Below are 18,753 nucleotides of genomic sequence, written 5' to 3'. Positions count from 1 at the left end.
AAAGAACATGGATTTGAATCCTGACTTGGACAGCTGTTAGCTCTGTAGGCAAGCCATTTAACCTTTGCTCAATCTCAGCTTCTAATTTGTAAAATAGGGATAATGATGCATCCTTTAGTGAATTATAGTGAAGAGAAGCAAAAACTCATGTGAAATATATAGCATGACGTCTGGTGTAAAGGGGTACTCAATAAATGATAGCTATTATTATTTAATATCATTCATAATTGAAGAAGTTCTGCCAATTCATTCCTTGTCCCAATTGTTCAGAATAAGTTAAAGACACACACACATAAAATGATTGATAGAAGAATTAGTGGATGAGAAACTAACCTAAGACTTCATTAAATATAATGGTTTTGGTGAAAGATAGGAATCAAGAATTATTTGTAGGGAGTCCTTATAAAGTTATTGTACACTAAAATAAAACAGTTATGATAGCACACAAAATAACAGCACATAAATAATATTTTATATATCCTGAATCAACAAGGATATTAATCATAATATTACTTTAGAATTTTACTCTCCCTCTTTTAAAGACTTTCATGCTACTAATATTATTTAACTTTTTTAAGCTAGAATACCTATGGAGATATACTTCTGTGTTTGCTCCTTAATAGTAATTCATATTAAAAAGTTAGATGCCTTTCTCCCTGCAAGAGATTGGAGTCATTGACTCTTCTCTTACAGGTCTTACCTTTATTGGTCCCTCTTAATTATGTCCCAGCTATCTCCTTGCAAACGTCACCACAGAATACTCCAAGTTTGAAATTCAGTAGGAACACTTTACTGATTCTTGAACATGTGACTTCAGCCGGAAGGTTGTCCCAACTGGTCATGGACTTCATGGGACCCATGACTCTCATGTCTGGCAACATGGCATGGGGATGGAATGGCCCTTTCCACCAGACGTATTCCACAAATATCCTCCTATAAGCAGGCCTGAGCCCAGGTTCCAACCTCCAGTTTGAAAATTAATAAAAACTTTGAAGACTCTGATATAATGATTGTTTTTCACTTGCCTCCCTCGTGAGAGACAGTCGGATACCTGTGGTTAAACCTCCACTTAATAAGATCAGTTACACTCTGAAAAACTTCATAGAGAAATCCCTAAGTGGACCAGGAAATTATTGCTGTACTAGCGCTCCCACCACCCCCTCACCTCCCTATAGGGAATTTTCAGTTATTTCTATTACTCTGTGGTCTGATACCAACATGCTTTTGCTAGGACAACCAAAATCAGGATATGAAGAATATAAAGAATTGATTATTATAAACATGGAGACATTCTGCATTGTTTAAGAGCAATGCATGTTTTTCCACTAAACTGATATAAAAAGTTTCCAGTGAATATTTTACATATTTCATTTTTGCAAATTAAAGATGCTTCATGTTAAAAGCTGCTTGCCTTAAACCCTCATTTTCTGGGGATATCTTAGATTATATATTAGCAAAACTCCTGGAAACCTGAATTCCTAATATGTTTCAATACAAACATTCATGCCAATGCGGAGAGTTAAGATACAAGCAAAAATAGTCAGATTACTACAGCTAAGGAGAATGTTTTCGATGGGACTAATGGTGGGAATAAGACCCATAGAGCCAGCACTAAGTTGAGGCAAGTGAGATGAGTCATGCAAACACGTGGTCAGATACTGTCTGTATCTAATATTTGTTCATCATGGAGTTATGCATTAATTTTGATTCCTTAAAATATAGCATTAAAACATTATTTATCTTCATTACTGAGTTTTTTGACATTCCCTTAAATTTTGCACCCAAGGCAAGTGTCTCACTTGTCTGATCCTAATTTTGGCCCTGGATCGGATTATTGGTTGCAATTCTTCACACGCCCATGTCAACATGCCTGCTGTTTTCTTTTTTTTTAAGATTTTATTTTTCCTTTTTCTCCCCAAAGCCCCCCGGTACATAGTTGTGTATTTTCAGTTGTTGGTCTTTCTAGTTGTGGCATGTGGGATGCCTCCTCAGCATGGCCTCATGAGCGGTGCCATCTCCACGCCCAGGATTCGAACCAGTGAAACCCTGGGCTGCCGAAGTGGAGCGCGCCAACTTAACTGCTCTGCCATGGGGCCAGCCCCAGCCTGCTATGTTTTTAAAGTGAATGGAAGGTACTTTGTACCCATTGATCTTGGGCTTGGCCATGTGACTTGCTTTGGTTAATGATAGTAGATAGGATGTAAGTAGAACTTGAAATGTGTTTTCATGAAGGGGTTTCCATCACCGTGAGAAGACAATGCCTCAGGTAGCTGCGACCCTTAATGCCTAGGCCACAGAAGATGTGGAGCAGATTTGAACCCATCCTCCAATCTGAACTTTGTAGGCTAGATGAGTTGCCACCAACCTACAGACCCATGATCTTAAAGAAACGATTATTGTTGTTTTAAACCACTGAGTTTTCAGGTAGTTAGTCACACAGTATTACTGAGGCAACACTGGGTAGTACAGAGGGGAGGTAGGAAATATGTTTCTCTATTTCTCATGTTTTTTAAGAAAATAATAGTCCATTTCATTTTTTAACAAATAGTCATTATACAACTACACAACAGAATGTGTTGGGCATGGAGATTACAGAGATGGAACAAGATGCTGTTCTTTACTCTTCAGAAGTTTACTGTCTAATTGGAGAAAGACTATAAACAAACAAGTGAAATTAGTTGTTAAAGATGTTGAAATGTAAATCTGTATTTTGTACAGTAGGTACAGAGTTAAAGAAGTTATCAAATCTCCTAGAGAGAAAAGATTTAATGGAGAAGAGCTGATTACTACATTGAATCATCACAAATAGTAAACTGAGATGTTCACAGAGGCCAGGTAAAGAAAGAAGCTTGGATGGTGACTGTGACATTGCACAGCACATGTTAATCTACAGAGAAAGCAGAGCCTTAGCTAATTGCTGTTAGGCAGAAATGGATGCTCAATGTTACCACATATTCTGAATTTCGAGAGAAATCTAGATTGTTCCGTAAAATCCTGTAATTCAAAAATAGTGGCAATTAATTGAAGTTGTTTCCACTTACTGTGCAGGCAAAAAAAAAAGAAGAAGAAAGCCTGTGAGTCACATTTGGACCTCGGATTTCCAGTTTGAGGTTGATGCATAGGTGGAGAGCTAGGAGGAAGGCTTATACACTGCACAATGATGCCTGCCCAGGGGCAAGTGGGGCTGGACTCCAGCTCTCCAAGCCAGTACTGCCTGGCAGTGGTGACATCAACTGGGAGGAATGGACTCCAATTTTCTTCCTTTTTTTTCTTTTTTGTAATTTGCTCAAAGGCACTAAAGAGCATGTTTCTCTTACCAATTTCTGTATTTTAAGAAACACAACAGTAAAGTAATAGTATACGTAATGAAATATCAATGTCATAGCAGTGTACTTCTAATTATCTGTAATTTTAGACATGGTCTCTTTCAAATACGTCAGATAGCATATTTCCTTTAATAACTATGCATATTTCAGTCTAGGAATAAAAAAATTCATATGATTTTTTAGGAAACTGGATTTTATTCACATATTTTCACTATTAATTCTGGGTATTAGAAGAAAATGCATTTTTTAAAATATGACAGATTTACCTTTGTATAAAAATCATTTATTTGGTGGCCAGCAGACACATGAAACAATGGTCAACATCACTAATTATTAGGAAAATGCAAATCTAAACTTCAGGGAGATATCACCTTACATTGATCAGAATGGCGATAATTACGAAGAAAAAAACAACAAATGTTGGCGAGGATGTGGAGAAAAAGGAATGCTCATACACTGCTGGTGGGAATGCAAACTGGTGCAGCCACTATGGAAAACAGTATGGGAATTCTCAAAAAAATAAAAATAGAAATACCATAAAATACAGCTACCCCACTACTGGTTATTTATCCAGAGAACTTGAAATCAATGATCCAAAGAGATTTATGCACCCCTATGTTCATTGCAGCATTATTCACAATAGCCAAGACATGGAAGCAACCCAAGTGCTTATCTATAGATGAATGGATAAAGAAGATATGGTATCTATACATAGAATGTCATACTACTCAGATATAAAAAAAGACAAAATCGTCCCATTTGCAACAACATAGATGGACCCTGAGGGTATGACGTTAAGTGAAATAAGCCAGACAGAGAAAGACAAATGCTGCATGATTTCACTATATGTGGAAGATAACAAATACATGGATAAAGAAAATGGATTAGTGGTTACCAGAGGGGAAGGGAGTTGAGAGATGGGCGACAGGGGTAGAGGGGCACATATGTACGGCAATGGAAAAAAATTAGACTACTGGTCTTGAGCATGATGAAGTCTATTTAGAAATTGATAGATAATAATGTACATCCAAAATTGCACAATGTTATAAACCGTTATAATCTCAAAATTAGAAAACAAAAAAGAGAAAGAAATAGTATACTAGATGCAAGAATACCTGGAAGTTGCATGAAAATGCTTTTGCATTTAATAACAGAAAATGATGTAATTCTAATAATTGGTTATTTTTATTGTTATAAAGTTTTTATAGGCACATGTCAATCATACACACATTATTTCATCAATGCGACAGTTTTTATATTTTGCTTTACTCCAAGTGTAAATTATAACTCATGAGCTCATGACAGTTTTCTATAAATAAATTATTTTAAAATTAAAAAATGTCATGTATCTGAGGCATTATTCATATAAGTCTTTAAATAAGGAAGGTAATTTTTCTGGTCCAAATCAGAGTTCATATTTTGAAAGAAAACAATAACAGCAACCAGTGGAAGGTTTTTGGGGGGTTGGGAGGATAACTCCCAAATTTAGCAGGACCATGTGAGTGATTTTCATTTATAAATAATACACCACAAATATGGTAATATGATATTTATCCAGCATTGAAGAGAAATTTGGTATTCTAGGAACATAAATGTTTTTGATAGCTAGAGTTTACCATGACAAATGCTCCCAAGAAAGTTGCTGAGAAGCTATCTAAGATATATTGCATAATTTATCTGCATTCTTAAACAGACTAGACTAAAACAAACAGACAACTAAAGCAAAACCTTGGATTCTTTAAGTTTATCACCATGAATATCAAATTATGCTGTCATACAAGATGCCTTCTGTGACTACTGTGTGAGATGGAGTTGTTGATCCATGTATGAAATAGCCCTTAATTTGTTCCACAGTTCAGTGGTTCTTTTGTATCAGAATGGCCTAGGGGAACACAGATTGTTCGTCCCTTTCCTCTATAGTATCTTTTTTCAGTAGGTTCGGGGTAGAGAGCAAGATTTTGTATTTTTAACATATTCCAGGTGATGTTGCTGCTGCTGGTCCAGAAACCACACTTTAAGCACCGTTGCCATAGAATTTTTCTTTTTTTTATTGGATTCCCTGACTCCTCCTCCACTATCACTTATCAATGCTTTCCATGTGTTCTTGCTTGGTAAACTCTTACGGAAAAACTAGGTCTCCTCCAGACGAAGATAGTGTCTCTAGGCTTCAAACTTTATTTGCAGCAACCACACACCCAGTTGTGGATGCAGAATCCATGTTGAAGCTCCTGGTCCTTAGGGATTCTGCCTTTAACTTTTGGACTTTCACAATTCAGGACATTGAGGTGTCACTTCCTATGACTTATGGACAATTCTGCAGACTTTTCTAACACCCTTAGGTCCCTTCTCAGTCTTCCAAAATATTACTCTCATTCTTGATGAGGCAAATATGGTTCTTCAATCATCCACATTACCAAGGAAGCATCCTTGCTTCCATAAATTTTCTCATTCCTTGTATAAAGTGAGATGGGGAAATGCTATTCACCAGAATGATGCTTTTCTTACTAGTATTTAAAACCCAGATTTGTTGCCAAACTTTGATATTCTCATAAACCATCACTTCCTAGTCCTTTAAAAAATTACCAATAACATCATAAAGTCCCTCTCAGTTTTTCAGAAAAACTTAAATAAAAATAAATAAGAAACATTCATTCCTTTCTTAAAGTACTTAAATTTATATATATATGGGTCCTATGTAAGTGATGTAGAAAATGTTTTCACACATCAATTAAAGGAGCATAATGGTATAAACATAGAGATTGTAAAACATTTTTACTGTTTGTTCATGAACTCTCAGCTAGGCTTTCCATATATTTCACTAAACATCAGTAATTGTCTCCACATGTCACCTTCTACTTCTGCCAGCTAACAACTAAAATGCTTACATGGACATAATTAAGTATGCAGAATTATTTTAGCAGATAGAATGAAAAATCAAAGGCAAATATCCGAAACAATTTTAGATAAATGAAATTTGTGTAGCACCAAAATACTAATATCAATGAGCTCTAAAGGAGGAAGAAGCAGCAGAAATAATGGCATTTTAAATTTTCCATCAGGCTTTCATATTTTGGAAGTATAGAATTATGTAACTATTTTTATCAATTTGGTTAATTACCTGTAAATTTTGTAATAGTGTGTCTATCTTCTGAGCCACTACAAAAATTAAAACCAAAAAAACTACACAGTAGAGGATTTAAACAAAGAAAATACCAAAATGACATTAAAATAAAAGCCAGAGGTATCAAATAAGACAGAGGAAATAATCCCAACAATAATAATAATGTCAGTGCTTACTCTGTGCCAGGCATTATACCAAGTGTTTTCATCCGTAATCTAATTTAAATCTTCATATGGCTTTCTAATATAGCTAGTGAAGAGCATAAATATTAAAATTCAGACTCTGTTTCAAATATCTCATGACAATAGTTTAAATTGTGTGTGAAAATAAATATGGATAAGTGAAACCCTCCTTGGAAAAGGTAAAGTATTTCAAACTGGGTATATATGAACAACACAGGAGGCACCTGCATGATATTAAAAAACAGTCTTTACAAACAGGATACTATTAAAAGACATCAGAAATAAAATGGGGTGTTTATAGAAATAATGTAGAATTAGATAATTACTTAATTTGATGAGTGTAATAACTTGAATACTAAAGCAAGATTTAGAAAGAAAACAGAATGTCCATAGTCTAAATTCGCTTTGAATATACAGCAAGAATTTTATATACTAGTAAACTGAATTTCACCAAATATTAGTATTTTCATATTAAGATTAAAGAAATGCCTTCTTAAATCAATTTTGCCATCTTAGTGGCAAAATCCTAGAGGCAAGAAATACTTTTAAAAATCAGATAAAAGAAAATTATAAACATATAGAGAAAATAGTACAGTAAAACATTAAAAGTTATCTTTGGATAATATGAAGCTGTGTGTGATTTTTTGGTCTACTAGTCTGTATTTTCAAATATAGACTATAATTAACTAGTCTATAATTGTAACCATAACTAGTCTATAACTAGTCTATAATTAATGTGTACATGCTTCTCTCATAAAGACAATACAAATTTTATTTTAAATGAAAGCAAATATAAATTTTTACATGTATATGCATATATGTGTGTGCACATATATATGATATATGTATACATATATGTTAATAATATTTAAAAACTATAATACTACATAAGTCATCAATTTCTGTATTTGTTTTTCATTAGGATGCATAATTGTGGATACTTCCCTGAATAATGTTTTTTTTTTAAACATACACAGAATAATCTAGAGCTTCCCTTTTATAAATCATTTTGAATCTTATCTTCCATACATAAATAGTTATTTGTGTTCCTTATTATCTTTCTAGTTTGTGAACTGTATTATGGGAAAAAACATCAATAAATTTACCACCAGGTATATAAAGAAATTCTATACTTTTTTTTTGTCCTAAAATTACCTTCAAGCTTCAAGAGGGTTCTCCTAGGTGTAGTATTCTTGAATTTGTTGAACATGTCCACACTTCACTCACTAATATCCTTCATGGACATGAATTTGATTGTGTCCCTTTTCACCCATCATTTTTCTGAACTAAAAACTTCTCCTGGTCTTGCTATTTCGTTCTTTTGATCATTTTGATTAGTCTTTTCTAACTGCTTTATGGCCTTAATGGAATGTACTGAATAGAACTATGACCTCTACTCCAAGTATGAGAACATTATTAGTTCTGTTCAAAGATATAACAAAATTATATAATATTGTTTTTTCAATTTTATCATGTTTATCTCTGGCATTTGGTTGAACTGCCACTCTAATGGACTGTCTTCGAGAGACAGTTGACATAAATTCAGGTATCTTTTTTTTAGACACAAGTAATAACAGAGAGAGTAATTCATTTTATCAGCATACTTTGGATTATATTTCCCCAGATACATTGCCATATACTTTCCACAGCTGAAATTTATCCAGTATTATTTTGCCTATTCACACAGCATTACAAAATGTTCTTGCAGGACCCATCCATCTCACCAGTTGCAACAGCTTCAGAGTCATCTGCAAACTTACAGATCTGTGTCAGTGCAGTCGTAATGGCCCACCTTCCTCCCCAGGCCCCCATTCTTCCAGTTGCTACAACTGGAGCCACAGTGCAGGATTTTTTAATTCTGCTTTTGGTTTGGTCCAACCTCGTGCTCTGATACTAATTCTGTATACCAGAGGGGAATATCCAGAACTTGAGCAAATGCTACCAGTGAAAAGACCAAGTCTACCTGCATGCTGTCTAACTCTATTCTCACTTTCCACCCTGTTCTCTAACTAGACTGTTATGACCAGCTTTAATATTTAAAATTATACTCCAATTTTAACAACAGGTCCATGTCTTTGTACATGGCCTGCTAACCCTACTTTTATTTGTTCATTTTGGTTTTTGAATATGAATGTTTTGGCTTACTCTTCTTAGTATCCTCTTTCTTTGCTAACTGCCAGATTGGCCTTCCTTTTCCTAAAGCAGGGGTTAAGAATAACCTGAAAGGCTTATTAAGACTCAGTTTCCTAGCGCCAACCCTAGACATTCTCATCCAGTAGACCAGGGAAAGGCCAGTGCATTTGCATTTCTAACAGGCTCACAAGTGATGCCAATGCTGCTGGCCTGCAGACCAAACTTTGAGAATTACACAGCTTCCATGACTTTCATCTGTTTTATGCTTGCCAGAAACAACCCATGATGATCCACCTGTCTGACCAGCTCATTCGGATTGTCTTGATGGGCTTTTCTACATCTCAGAGCCCTATTCCTTCCTCTCACCACTGTATGAGAAAGGTAGACAATACCAATTCTAATTTTGCTTCCTGAAATGATAATGATGATGATGACAATGACGACGACAATAGTAATGATGATGAGCCTCAATTTCCTCCACTTTAAAATGGAGATAAAAATAGGCCCCCCCCCAATAGATTTTTAAGGCATTAAATGAGAAGGCAAGGCACTGTGCACAATGTCTGGCACATAATGAGTGCCCGATAAATGTAGTCTATGAGAATATCAATGCAGATAATGATGGCAACATGTCATTAATTCAACAGGTTCATTTGTTTGTTTGTTTCTGGAGACATCATAGTGAACAAAACACATAAGGACTCTACTCTGGTGGAGTTAACATTTCACTGAGGGGGCCAGAAACAGTGAATGAGTACGTAGATTATAACAGATTGTGGTAAGTACTACAAAGGAAAAATAAAAGGATGGTGGGACAGAGTAACCGGGAGAGGCTGATTTAGTCAGAATGGACAGGACAAACCCCATAGGAAGGTAGTGTTTGTGATAGGATCTGAATGGAGGGAAGAGAATTCCAGATATGGGAACTGCCCAAAGAAATGATTTGAGACTGGAAATTGTTTGGTTTGGTCAAAGACAAGGCAGGAGGCCAGCATTGGTGGAGCCTAATGAATAGGAGGTAGAACATGATGACGTTAGAAAGGTAAGCACAAGCTAAGTCCCAGCATGGTTTGTGGGATGTGGTAGGCGTTTTCAGTTTAGTCTAAGCAAAATGGAAGGATCTTCAGATTTAATTTCTAGAAGTGGGATTCTGTGTTCTGATTAACCTGTTAACAACATCATTCAGAAAATGGGCTACGGAAAGGCAGGACTGGAAAAGAGACCAGCTAGGAAGTTGTAGATCTGGTCCAAGTAACAGTTAAGAGTAGTTGGGTTCAGGGTGAGGGAAGTCAGGATGGAGAGAAGTGGATAGATTATAAATACATTCTGGGGGCAGGCCCTGTGGTCAAGCGGTTAAGTTCCTGCGCTCCGCTTAGGCGGCCCAGGGTTTCACTAGTTCAGATCCCGGGTGCAAACATGCCACCACTCATCAAGTAATGCTAAGGAGGCATCCCATGTAACACAACCAGAGGGACCTACAACTAGAATATACAACTATGTACTTGGGGGGGGCTTTGGGGAGAAGAAGAAAAAGAAAAAGAAGATTGGCAAGAGATGTTAGCTCAGGTGCCAATCTTTGAGAAAAAAAGAAACATTCTGGAGGTTGAACTGTTATGGATTTAATGTAGGGGACAGGGAAAAGAGGGCTCAAAGCTGATGACTAGGTTTAATATATTGCAACACTGAAGCCATATTCATTAACCCAAACTCTATTTATTTATTTTGACAGTTTTCACATGTATTATGTACATGAATTATAAATATTCCTTCTTATCCGAAGCTAACTTAACTGTGAATACATATTTTCTGGGTGATTTTCTTAATAATTTACAAGATTGACATTTCTCCTAGTCTTTAGTAAAGTGTGAATAATGGTAGCACACTTCTTAAGGTCCCTCAAGAAAGCCTGTAATAGTTTTAGTGCAAATTATTTTTTTAAATAATAATAGATAATAGTTAATACCTTATCTTCACCAGGCCATGGTTCATGCCCAAATCACCAGACTATACAGCCCACCCAAACCAGCAAAGCTTATTCACCTTCTCCCACTATATTGTTCTAATGCCCACTTGCACAACTTTGGTTCAGTGATGCTATATGTTGTGATAAATTGTACTGCCTTGCTTAAGTTCTACCACTCTCAGAGTCACCCTAGTGTGCTTTTTTATCACAGTTGCTTTCTCCTCCTTGAGTTTCCCTGAAATGTCAAGATGGCAAGAGCTGTCTAACCTATGAAACAAGATCTGAATGAGATTTGCTAGTTTGAGTCTGAGTAACGAAAGGGAAAGCGTCTGGAAAGAGAAGGTATCTGAAAGCAGATACCTGTTGTTAATAACAATAATGATAACAATGCCACCTGTGGAGAATCTGCTCTACTCCAGGCACTGTCCTCGAGCTGCACTGAACACCTAGTACTTCACTTGGTCTAATCTTCATAATAGCTCTTCAGGCTAGGTGTCCCTGGCCCATTGCACAGGTAACGCTTAGAGATTGAGGGATGTGTTAATGGCCTTTTGCCCAGTCACCCTCAAGTGTAAACTGGAGTAGGTTGGAGGAGTGGAGAGAGGAGCAAGATGGTGAAAGCAGGAGGTGTGGGTAGAATGAAAGATGAGAGTCATAGTCACATAAATGCTCCAGATTTTAGGGGAGATACTGATGAGCATAGAGTATTCAGCCAAAACAAAGAAGACCAAGCAGTTTGCAGTGGAAGTGAAAAATGAGAACTAACTTACTCCTCTTTTTACACAGAAGGGAGTGAAGAAGGAATGAGGAGAAAAACTTCTTTATTCTTGCCTTCTGCTGAGGCCAGAATTTCATTTATTATTATTTTATTGTTTTAAAAATCAAGCAAGTAAAATGTCTCTCCTCTCACTCTACCTTCCCGCACGTATCTACTTAATGATCCTGTATAGTCTTCATTCCCGAGGTACTTCGCAAGCTAAATTATTATTCTAAAGGAGAGACACAATATGACTTGCACAATCCCCACTTCTCTCTGGCTAACCATCCTTTAAGAATCACACACACACACCAACCACACAATCCCCCAGCTCATTTGAAATTTCTTTTGTTTTCAAGCACTGGAAATTGGTGATAAAATGTTATTACTGAGCATTCGGCAGTTGGATTCACTAACTACTTTTTGAATGTCAGTAAGAACATATCAAGGGAAAATTGAATTATGTAATGTCATCACTTGGGCTAATTATTTTCTTTGCTGGTCCTCTAAAGAAGTGGTGGATGTAAACTCACACATATCACAGTTATTTTTCTTAGCAGGAGGGAAGCACTGGGCTGTGATTAAAATGGCATCATGTTGCTTCTCACAGAATGTATAACGGGTCTGAACTGCAAGAATAAAGAAAAGTGGCTACACCCATTAACCATGCTAAAAATCCCCTTTTAATTGGGTAGGCAGTTTCCATAGAAATGTATACAGTAAGTTGCAATTACATATAAGCCAAATTAGTGCAGCTTTACTGCTGATGATAGGAGATTCTTCATCTGTAGCACTTCTTCAATCTCCAAATAAAAAAAAAAAAAAACCCAAAAAATGAACTCTATAGCATTTGCTAACTGCACACAGCATTTCCCAAACAGTAGCCTGTTGGAATTCTGAGAAATCCTGTAGTATGTACCTGTTTAATTTAACTTTGTTTGAAACAATATTTCCCAAGTTGAGGTAACCACAGAGGGTTTTTTGTTTTGTTTTGTCTTGTCTTGTTTTGTGTTTTTCCATTTTTATTAGGAGTATCTGATAATAAAAATATAGTTTGTAGAATGTTGGTAAATGATAATGTTCAGCTTTCGTCTTTACTTGATGTCTCACTCAATTGTCTAGTTCCTATATCTTTAATTTTGCCCATTTTGTTCATATTGAACTTGTACTCAAAATGTGTTTCACAAGGAGTAACTACTAAAGTACTTCAATTGCAATTTAGAACGTTTTGTCATGTCTTAATCATAGTGCAGTTAAAACTTCATGCATAGGAACAGATTTTCTGAGCAACAGAAATGTGAATAAAAGGAGAAAGAAGACTCAGAGCCTGAGGCTTGTGTACAATGATTTTTTTTGTCACAAGGATTAAATGAATGAGACGATTGTTTTTCTTATACCGAAATGCAACATTCACGATGAGAAAACAAATTTAATTCGGACAGAGAAAAATATGCATTTCTTACACATTCTTAAATGCTTAATTCATGTCAACTGGTCTGCAAGATAATGGAGACATGAAAATGACTAAGATACCACCCCTCCTTTTTTTTTTTTTTTTTTTTTTTTTTTTAAGATTTTATTTTTTCCTTTTTTCTCCCCAAAGCCCCCCGGTACATAGTTGTGTATTCTTCGTTGTGGGTTCTTCTAGTTGTGGCATGTGGGACGCTGCCTCAGCGTGGTCTGATGAGCAGTGCCATGTCCGCGCCCAGGATTCGAACCAACGAAACACTGGGCCGCCTGCAGCGGAGCGCGCGAACTTAACCACTCGGCCACGGGGCCAGCCCCACCACCCCTCCTTTTGAGAAACCAACTTGGTTTATATGTGATTACAACTCGCCATATGAATTTCTATGAAAATTGCCAACCAATGTTTTAAGTGTTAATAATGGAATTAACCAGAAATTATGGAAGCACAGGGAAGGGAGATGGTTGTTGCATGGGCACACATAGTGCCAGATCTAATGATCAACGAGCAAACAGTATGCATATATGACACAGTGTCAGTTTAAGAGAACAGCAAAGCACAAAAGATCAACCTTTGTGACCTTGAACATTTTCATCCAGGTAGCCAATGACCTCATGCTGCCCTTAGCAGTTCCTCTGTGCAGTGTTCCATTTAAGCTGTTCCTGTGAAAGTGGTATACCTCAGCCCACACACATAAGCCCATAAAAAGCCATTACAATTCAATAATAAAAAAGACAAATAACCCAATTAAAAAATGAGCAAAGCATCTGGATATACATTTCTTCAAGAAATGCTATACAAATAGCCAATATGTAAATTGAAAAGAGACTTGACATTATTAGTCATCAGAGAAATGCAAATTGACCCCACAATGAGATACCATCTCACACCCAGTAGGCTGGCTAGAACAAAAAAGTTACCTAATAACAAGTGTTGGTAAGGACGTAGAAAAACAGAAATACTCATACATTGCCGGTGGGAACGTAAAATGCTGTAGTCGCTTTGGAAAACAGTCTGGTAGTTCCTCAAATGGTTAAAAATAGAGTTACCTTATGACTCAGCAATTCCACTCCTAGGCATATACCCAAGAGAATTGAAAACATATGTTACACAAATACTTATCCAGAATTATTCATAATAGGCTTAGCCAGAGACGATCCAAATGCCCATCAACTAATGAATGGATAAATAAAACGTGGTATATCTACACCATGGAATATTATTCAGCCATAAGAAGTAATGAAGTACTGATATATACTACAACAAGGATGAACCTTGAGAACATTAGCTAAGTTAAAGAAATCAGTCACAAAACACAACATATTCTATGATTCCATTCATATGAAATGGCCAGCATAGGAAAATCTACAAAGACAGGAAGCAGATTGGTCTTAGGGCTGGGGATAGGCAGGAGGAGGGAGAACAGAAGGGGAGGGGAGTGGTAGCTAAAGGGTGCAGGGTTTCTTTTTCGAAGTGATGAACATGTTCTAAAATTGATTGTGGTCAGATATGGTTGTACACATCTGTGATTATACTGAAAACCATTAAATTATACACTTTAAATGCAAATTGTATGGTATGTAAATTATGTGAATCATATCTCAGTAAAGCTGTTTTTCCAAGAAAAAAAATTGGCAAGAAAATTATTGCATTTTCAACACACATTTGCTGAATGAGTGAATAAATAAATCAACCAATGTATAGATAGAAGCTCCACATTTTAAACTTATGTTTTCAAGTTGGGGCTTTTTGCCCTTAGGTACACTGCCACTAACTTGGTCTTATAGTATGAATTTCAGGTGTATGACTATCAGGTATACTTTGGTGGTTCCCTGCTCAAATATACCAGATTATACTAAAGATGAGCCCACATCTTACTATGTAAAACTATTGAAATGATTATAACTAGATATATTAAAGAATAGATCAGATAAAAAAAATCCTTAGAAAGTACATAAGGAAATGTCATGCTTTGCTCCCTAGTCTTTGACGATTAGCAAGCATAACTGATGCTAACTCTTGTTAACTTTGATTAAAACTCCTGTCTAATTTAGTTTTAGTCTTATCACACAGTCAAACTCCTTCTGGGATAATGTGTAGTTCTGGTACTTCGGGACAACTTTGGCACGAAAGCCCTTTTGGGTAGCCTTCCACCTCTGTCAGCAGTTCTCCTTCTAAACCACAGATGGTCAATTCACCTTGCTGAGATTGTTGGGGCTAATTAAAATCTCAGCCTTAGATTGCCTTTTTAATGCTCTGAATTAGTACATAGCCTCTGCCTTTCCCGCCGGGGCCTCTACTTCCTTCCTTATCTGTCTGAGGAAGAAAAAAATTAGATTTATAACCATCTCAAGGATAAATGCAAAACACTGTTGAAATTGTTTTCTCCAGTGGAAGAGGGAAGGAGAGTAGAGGTCCACATGGTAGGCCTTCAAACAAATATTTGTGCAATGAATAAATAAATTCTACCACTAATCCAACTAGTATTTCCACAGCCAGGTATAACTATGATTGTAATAACAAATCATATTATTACTAAGAGCCTCAACTTACCATTTCTCTTCTCCTAATACATATATGTGTTCAACAGAATCTTCTAGACAACGTTTTAGATAGAACTTCTGCATACTCTTATAATATCTGTGATTTCATTTAGGGAAAGTAACTGTAATAAGAAATCAACACAGTGATGGGAAGAAGCAGCTAATAGATGATGTTGAATTTTTTAAATTTTAATTCTGTCTAATATTATGCACTTGTATCTTGCATTTGGGATCATATCCCTACAAGAAAAAACTCAGCTAATTTCAATATGATCCAGTTGGCAATTGTCTTGTGAAGGGTAATCAATATAAACTTACCTAAGGCATTGCTTTTATGACTATGATCATTAAATGCCTATGGGTGAGGGAGGTCACTGCTAATAAAGGCCAATTACAGAAAGGTATGAAATTTAAGGACTGCTACTTAAGCAGAAGCAGGGATGTTGTAAATCCAAGGGATCTCCATTCAAAGAGTTACATATTGTAATAGAAGGATAAATATTATCTTAATTAATATATTTTATGATAACTATTTTCCATTTATGGCTAAAAAGCTAAGCTTAAAACCCAACATGGGTGATCCACCAGCAAGGTTATAAAGGAGGTGATTGAACACCTTAATGGGAGGTGGATATGCCACTTACTCTTCACACAGATGGATGGGTCAATTTCCTACTTGGCCAATTATACATGCTCAGAAAGTAGCAACTATCATCACATATTTCTGTAAAAAATTACAAAACTAAAGCATATGCAAAAAAATAAAAGGACCCAAAGCCATATCAATTTTTAATTATCATGCTGCCTTTCATTACTAGACACCTCTGAGAGTTGATGGGGTGTGAACATTTACATGCTTGTTGTAGTAAATTGAATCTATCTCAGAATTGATTTAGAAAAGAATAAACAATTTCTTCATACTTAATATTTACTATTAAAATTGGTAGAGATAACTTAAAGTTATAGGATCTAAAATGTAAATAGTACCTTATACTTAGAAACTGCTAAATGATGATGATGATGATATTGAAGGAAAAAAAAAGACAAAGGAACATTAAATTTGTAAGGATCTTAGAACTATATATAACCTAGTATATAAACGGATAAATTGTTTTGATTCGTTGCTATTGTAGAGGGGACATTTTTTTCACACACCTGGAAATTTAAAGTGGTCAGTACTAACAATATGTAAGAAATGATGGTAATATACATCTCTATTGTTACCCATGTCTCTATAAAACTGATCAAGAATCTTTTTAATAGTATAATGCATAGAACAACTACTCTTTCTCTGGTTATATGAGTCTGCTCAGGCTCCCATAAGAAAATACCACAGGCTGGGTGGCTTAGACAACATAAATTTATTTTTTTCACAGTTCTGGAGGCTAGGAGTCTAAGATCAAGATGCCAGCAGGGTTGGTTTGTGGTGAGACATCTCTCCTTGGATTGCAGTTGGCCCCTTCTCTCTGGGTCCTCAGGTGTCCTGTGTTGTGTGGGCTTGAGCTGAGAGAGAGTGCTCTGATCCAACTTCCTCTTCTTATAAGGACCATTCCTATTGGATCAGAGCCCCACCCTTATGACCTCATTTAACCTTAATTACCTCCTTAAAGGTCCTATCACCAAAAACAGTCAACTGGGTATTAATTCTTCAACATATGAATTTGTGGGGGAAGCAATTCAGTCTATACAGTGGTCTATGAAAAAAACATGAATTGCAATAGAGAGCTTATAAAATATTTTGATAGAAAGTTACACAACTTGTGCATGATGCCCACACTATTGTATTTCTTATGTTTAAAACTCAGATGAACCAGAGAACAAACCAAGGGTTTGCTTGGCCAAGATGAACAAGACATGGCATCTGTTTTTAAGTTGCTACATAGCAATGTTGCTATGTATATTTTATAGTCGAGGAAAATTGGATATAGAGAGAATGCAAGAGATGTTTTAATATTCCTGGCATTTTTTTTTCATTTTGGTTTTGCTTAATCTTTGCAACTAGGCTGTAGTCTTCTCATGAGTACTAGATTAGCATCCTATATTTCTTTATTTCCCAGAGCACCCAAAGCTGTGCCTTGCTATTCTGGAATCCTTCTCTCCCAAATCTCACCACCTACCAGTCACCAAATCCTGTGAGGAAGTAATTATCATGCTTTACAAATGGAGGAATTAAAGATTAGAGAGTTAGATAACCTGCCAAGATGAAACAGCCAGTGAGCCACAACTCAAAAATCTTTCCTTGTCTTTCTATTACCCTTAAGACAAAAATCTAATTACATTAGCAAAATATTCAGCATCTATACCACTTTTCTGTTCTACCATCAGAGTTCCTTTGTGCCTGCAATCTTCAATTACATCGCATCACTTCCCCTTCCCCATCTCTGGCTTATCTCCAAACTTTTGCCCACTTTCTTCCCTCTGCCCAGAATGTTCTCCCTCCAACCCACTACCCAACCCCCCAACTCCTATTCTCTCCTCTTTGTTGAACTCTTGATTTAGGGGCCTCAGCTCCCTCTTTCTCAACTGTTCCTTGGCTGTCTTAGTAACTGCCTACTTCTTGTCTGTTTGCTAACTAGTCTTTGAGGTCTGGATCTATGTCATCCGTGTCTTCCTCTGCCCAAGAGTACTTGGCAGAGTACACAAGAGGCACTCAACTGTCACTGCTGCTTTGGTGCTAATGCTGTGGTTCAGTTTTGTGTCTCAGACTAGAAACTGTAATTGTTTAGCTCACTATATAGCCAGCCCTCTTTTTTATTATTAAAAAGGATTTTCAGAAGAAAGTGAGCTAATATGGACTTTTCCATCCCACTACATTACAAAATGATAGTTTTTAAGAGAGGTTTTTAACTTACCCATGTATCTTAGTCTGCTAGCTTCTTAACTCACTTTTAAAATGATTTTTCTAAAACTTTCTGAATAGCTTGGTATATTTTCTAACTATTTGCAGAATCAGAACATTATTTAATGGTTGAGATAACCATACGCATTTGAAAGAATGGATTTTGAAGAGACATTTTCTTAGAATTAAAGAATAAGTGTTTTGTGTATATACATACACATGATGTATATTATATTTGGATATATATTAAAATATAGTTTCATATTCTGAATCCACTACCATGAGGCTTAAAGAACATATCTGTGTTAGGCAGACATGTTCAGGTCAGTAGAGAGAGCCCTTCTGAACACATTCCTGGAGGGTGACCCATGGATCCCTGTCACTTAAGGAGCAGTCTCGAGAAGGGGTAATACTTGCCTGAAAG

General features: G+C 36.2%; 1 protein-coding gene across 1 annotated transcript in view; it reads right to left on the bottom strand.

Moving 5' to 3' along the window:
• Positions 1-18,753, bottom strand: part of DCC (DCC netrin 1 receptor) — a 1,092,740-nt gene that overhangs the window by 549,196 nt on the left and 524,791 nt on the right. The gene's annotated exons all lie outside the window — the stretch shown is intronic.

The sequence above is a fragment of the Equus caballus genome, chromosome 8 (genome assembly GCF_041296265.1).
Source record: "Equus caballus isolate H_3958 breed thoroughbred chromosome 8, TB-T2T, whole genome shotgun sequence".
Taxonomy (NCBI): domain Eukaryota; kingdom Metazoa; phylum Chordata; class Mammalia; order Perissodactyla; family Equidae; genus Equus; species Equus caballus.
Note: the sequence above shows the minus strand (reverse complement) of the source record. Positions and strands in the feature narration are given on the sequence as shown.